The following is a 6,184-nucleotide window of genomic DNA, read 5'->3' on the forward strand; positions in this document are numbered from 1 at the left end:
TCTCTCTACAATGAAAAATAACACAAAACAGCAATGGCTAACTTATTACAATCATCGTTATCATTCCAAAGTGAATAATATGTCTGAGATTGTTTCTGTCTAGATATCTGCCGTTGTTTTTTTTTCAGGTAGTTATCATACAGGTACGTAAACTATTTCTTAGTACACATTGAAAGTTACAGGTTGCAAGGACGCGAACCTAAAAACCTTGGATTCATACTCTGGGCACGCCAACCACACCAGGTTACGCCCGGAACCAGTGATGACTGAAGTAGTTCCAAAGGCGGCACGAGACTTGGAACATTGTTCTTATTGAAAGGCGAGTATCCTCAACGTGTCTCCCAGTGAGACAGCGGTAAGTTTAAGGACCTACAACGCTAAAATCCGGGGTTCGATTTCTCGCGGTGTACACAGCAGAAAGCCCAGTGCGGCTTTGTTATAAACAAACAAACTCAATGTCTGAAACATTAGGCTATCTGTACGTAAGTCAGTGGGGGTTTGATATGAAATAAAAACTTATTTAAAATATCTATCTACATTAAACTTACCCTAAATATACCATAGAATTAAGTAGATTACGAACTTTCTTAATCAGTAAAATGACTTGCACAACTCGATGAAGATATATATTTTTTATAATGATATATATATATACACACACACACACACACACAATGTTAGAAATTACTATGGAAACGGTGAAGAAAATAAAAGGAATATATACAGAATATATCATCAAAGTAGTCACGTATCGATTATTTAAGCTTTCATATTATGTCCAGTAGTTGTATGAACCCACTCATGGCTCCCAGGATTGAAACATCGCATGAAAAATGAGTAAAAAATCAAAGTTTTGGCTGTTCAAGGATATTCTGAACAAAAATTACGCCAAGACTCCATATATCAATAGAAGCTGTATGCAAGTCTCTTTTATAACAGAAGTGGTCGGATTAGAAAACTGAAATCATCCAAAAGTACTTCAGTGTGTATTCTTTTTGAGATATAATACGGTCAAGTACAGACCTTGCTGTAAATGCAGGTATAAATGTTACTTCGAGAACAGTAACATAAGTTAGCACAAAATGGGATGTGAGATGTGAATCCAAGGTTTGACACCGGAGAGGAGAACACTAATATAGTAAACTTACAACAACTACACTGAAGTATGGTGAGGTATCGGCTTAAATTTGGGGCTGCCTCTCAACCAACCAACCTTGTCTGTGATCTACACAAAATCGATGGCACCCTAACTGCCGATAAGTACATGCAGATTTTGATCCAGCAAAGAGACTCTCAATATTAGTGTTCGTGGAGCTGTATGAGTGTATGTAGCGGGGCACTTGGAACATTATTCCTTAATTATACATTGACGAACTGTATGGCAACATGAAAACAGGGTGTAACGTTCTGTGTAAAGCAAATATGGCAGCATGAAAACAGGGTGTAACGTTCTGTGTAAAGCAGATGGTGCAGATACAAAATAATAGAGAATTTTGCCACTTGTTCAATTCTGTTTTGTATTTTCTATGATCAAGTTTTGTACCAATAATAAATACGCCATCTAGCTGTCGTTGTTTATAACTCATCAATGTGTTTCCATAATTGTAGTAAAGATGTAATTTTGTTCCAACTCTGCGATTTATATAATGTAAATCAGCATGTCAAACGAAGAATCTTTAGTCTTACTTGAAACTAATGTGAAAAATCTCGTATAAACGATTTCACGAAACGTTCTCGGCTACAAAAAATTACGCCAAACTGTCTAAGAATTTGATAACGTGTGACTCAATACAACCACTTATAGGCCCGGTAACCTACGGGTCGCCCTTTCAGCTGTGGGGACGATATAATGTAACGGACAATCCCACTATTCGTTGGTAAAGCAGTTGTCCAAGAGTTAGCGGTTGGTCTTGCTGCCCTCTCTCTGGTCTATCACAGCTAAATTAGGGACGGCTAGCGCAGATGACCCTAGAATAGCTATGCGAAAATAATGTAGGGTTGTAGGCTTCTGTAAAAGGTCGATCTAGAATAATTACTTCACCAATGTAGTAGGCCCCCGGGCTCAATTTGCAGGTCGCGGGTTCGAATCTCCGTCACTCCAAACATGCTCGCCCTTTTAGCCGTGGGGATGTTATTATGTGACGGTCAATTCCACTATTCGTTGGTAAAAGAGTAGCCCAAGAGATGGCGGTGGGTGGTGATGACTAGCGGCCTCCCCTCTAGTCTTACACTGCCAAATTAGGGACGGCTAGCGCAGATAGCCCTCGTGCAGCTTTGCGCGAAATTCATAACAAACCAAACCAGTAGACCCCCGTCGAAACGTCGATTTTATATCGGTTTTTCCTGGTCTTTACTGCTCTTTGTTACATCAGATAACCATTTTTATGTGCTCTTAGACAAAAACCTTTGTAATAGGTCCGAGAGGTTAGTTTAGCATGTTTTATTCACACGTGAGAAATATTTAGAGGTCCTCTTTAAAAAAAAGAAAACATGTATATCCACTTTCTTTAACCACAGGACACCCTGTAGCCAAAGTTCCTTATTCAGGCACCTTTGTTCAAATTTGTATTTCTCTAAACAGTGTTACCGAAGCTCCGGGGATAGAACCTTTACTCACGTACCTGTCGTTACTTTACGGGACGACAGAAATCCCGCTGTCTTAAAGTTTTTGTATTGGGCAGCACGAAGAGAACGTGACTATGGTTAGCTTTCAATCTTGTCAAACGAGTCCACCTTCCTTCTGGTTTTTTTCCACCCCCTATCTATGCTTGAAGTGCGTGACACCGTTCTCTGTGTAGATTTGAAGGCCACTATTGTATCGTGTGTTTGTTCTTTTCACTTAGGCTGCCGAGAGGAAATAAAATGACAATGAAACCTTCTTTAATCTTTTATATCAAGCAAAACAGCAGGCAGGAATAATGGATATACTTTAGAATACTAAAAATCCTTAAGAATTCTAAAGGCTTAGTTAGTTCCGGCTTCCAGCAAGATCTCGAGAAAAAGTAATATTTATGCATAATTTATGATTGGAAAAAAAAAGGGGGGAGGATTTGGGCGTCATGATAAGAAACAAGCTATACGCAGTGTAGGGTTACGTTGTTCCCTAAGATCTGGGCGGAAAAACCCATAGCCATGTTACATAAGAGCGAATTACTATGTCAAAGAAAAAAGAAGCTTTAGCAGCTGATATATCTAACAGAAACAAAGATTAACGAAATACAGTTTTGTAACGACGTTAAGGAATATGTTGAAGGTTAAAGTAAATACGTAAAGTCACAAACAACATGTACTGGCAACTAAATAGTCATTTATATGGAAAATAGAAACGAAGAATATAAACAATACACCAGCATCTTGTATTTGCTTTTAAATAGATGGTTTACCCTATTTTGTATTTGCTTTTAGATAGATGGTTTACCCTATTTTGTATTTGCTTGAGAATAGATGGTTTTGCCCTATTTTGTATTTGCTTGAGAATATAGTTTTGCCCTATTTTATGATTGTGAAACATTGTTGCTGGCGCCCTGTATTATTTCTCACAATTCAGCCAAGTTATTTTGTCACCATTTGACCTTTGCAGCCATCGTAATATTTATATCGAGTCTTTGTGCCATTTTCATACAGTAGAAGTGAACAATCCCATAATAGCTAATTTTTATACTAATCTTATTCACTGTTACCATAGTTACTTGCAATATTGTATCCATAAGAGAACATATCTTTACCCACAATTGTATTTTTAAATATTTCAGACGACCAGGCCCCAAAAACAAAACACAGAATTTCGTCTTTAAAGAAATGACAAATATAACTAGGGTATAAAGTACAATCTGGAAATAAAGGGTTGAATCAACCCTAGTAAGAAAGATATCCGGCTAAGTAGGATCCACACAACGGTGGGGATGCACCGTCAATCAATTTTGACAACAACAAATTTCAAATAAGAGAACAAAAACAAGGAAGTAACAATGAAGAAAAACGATACATGGTATAGCCGTTAGATATGATCTCAATAATGCTCTAGTTACTACTATTTGTGTGAAATTATCTACATAAAAAACGTGTGTGTGTATCTGTTCTTTGTATGTTTCCACATTTCTTGATCAATCAGCACAGAACCTGATACAGGATGACACAAGGAAGGGCATGAGGGTGTGTGTGTGTACCCCCCATCTGATTTCATATATAATTTAGGAAAACTACCACATCAGCACAACTTGACACAGTGATACAGGATGACACGAGGAAGGGCATGAGGAGGGGGGGGGTGTACCCCCGTCTGATTTCGTATATAATTTAGGAAAAACTACCACATCAGCACAACTTGACACGGGGAAGGGCATGAGGGGGTGTACCCCCCCATCTAATTTTATATATAATTTAGGAAAAATTACCACATCAGCACAACTTAACACAGTGATACAAGATGAGAAAGGTCATGAGGGGGGGTTGACCCCCATCTAATTTCATGTTGATATAATTATTGATAACAGAATGTCTTTCTATTCAGTACTGGTACCTTTATGTAGTTTTATTGCACTTTTAATGTTTATTATGTTTAAGAAAATATTAAAGCACAACTTCCTATTCTTTGTTACAAATGAGTTTTTATTTCACCCCTCCAACGGACGAGTACTCCAGCTAGTATCCCAATAAAACTGATAATACTTTGAAATAAATCATCTTTACTCCCCCCCCCTCCTCTCGTGAGTAACCCCTTAAAGAAAGGTGTGATTTATATTACTATCGGTGTTATTGTAGTATAAATAGCAGATAGGCATCATTGCAAGATGACATTCTCCCACAGCTTTTATGTTTAAATTCGTTTATAAGCGACTAAGCCTTTTTTTTTTTAATACTGAACACAACAACCATCTAACGACTGAGACTATACATTATTGGGCGGACAGATGTACGAGGCATGCTTGGGAGGAACCGACAATGTACACGAGAATCTTAATTTATGGACAATAGGAACACTCTTAATTTAAAATAAGGTGTACCAAACTTATTCATCCAACAATAAAACTTCGTAAAAACAAAGAAAAATCCCCGAAACTTTGCATTAGTTATAGTTTCAAATCTCTCATTACTAGGTGGCAGTTCAGTTGCATCAACGCAGGAGAAAATAAAATGAAGTTTATTGTTTGTTTGTTATGAATTTCGCGCAAAGCTGCACGAGGGCTATCTGCGCTAGCCGTCCCTAATTTAGCAGTGTAAGACTAGCCTTCCCTCTAGTCTTACACTGCTAAATTAGGGACGGCTAGCGCAGATAGCCCTCGTGTAGCTTTGCGCGAAATTCAAACCAAATTGCCGTGCTTGTTTTTGAGGCAGCGAGTCGTGAACCTTGAATTATTGATTAACTGGACATACTAACCACTGGACCAGGCCCAGCCTTCATCCCTTTTCGTTTTATGACGTTATTTTTGGATGAATAATTTTGGTACGTTCTTAATGTTTGATAATTTTGTCATCGCTAAGACCCTACAAATATATGTATGTATATACATATATATATAGTTTAATAAAAAATACAATTGTTAACGGATAGATACAAAAATCCACTTAAGTTTACTTTAACCTTGGATTATACATTAAAATACCCCCCCCCCCAAAAAAAAAACTACAAAAAAAGCAGAATGGATAAATAAAACAGTGTGGTATTAGAGGTATCTGATGAAATGGGACCACATAGAGATTGGGGGATACACCGTTTATTAGATTTAACTTCCATCGCAACCCGTACACGTAAACGTAAAACTAGATCGAAGGAGTTAGGAGCAGATATACATGCTGAAACTAAAACTATTTTTCACCTCATGAAACCTTTTGTGGAAGTAGTTAACACATAAACAATGATAACATTATGGAGAAATGGGGGGGAAGTAAAAATGAATCTAGTAATTTTCACTGAAAATGGTAATTTTTTTTATATCTGGGGGTGTTTTTTTTACACCTTTTAAAGGGCGCAGGTTAATCGATAACACAAAATATTCCTCGCACTTTAAGCTGTCGGTGCGTTATAAGAGTGACAGTCAAGCCCTTAGCGTGGATAGGGTGCTGCATACTGCCTTCCCTAGTGCACTATCCGAATAGTTTTTTTTTTAAATTATATATGGGTACATTAAAGTGGGTTTCCCTCCCATACCTACGTGCGAACAGTAAAACTGTTTTATTGTTTTTT

This window comes from Limulus polyphemus, unplaced genomic scaffold (assembly GCF_000517525.1).
Source record: "Limulus polyphemus unplaced genomic scaffold, Limulus_polyphemus-2.1.2 Scaffold2158, whole genome shotgun sequence".
NCBI classification, from domain to species: domain Eukaryota; kingdom Metazoa; phylum Arthropoda; class Merostomata; order Xiphosura; family Limulidae; genus Limulus; species Limulus polyphemus.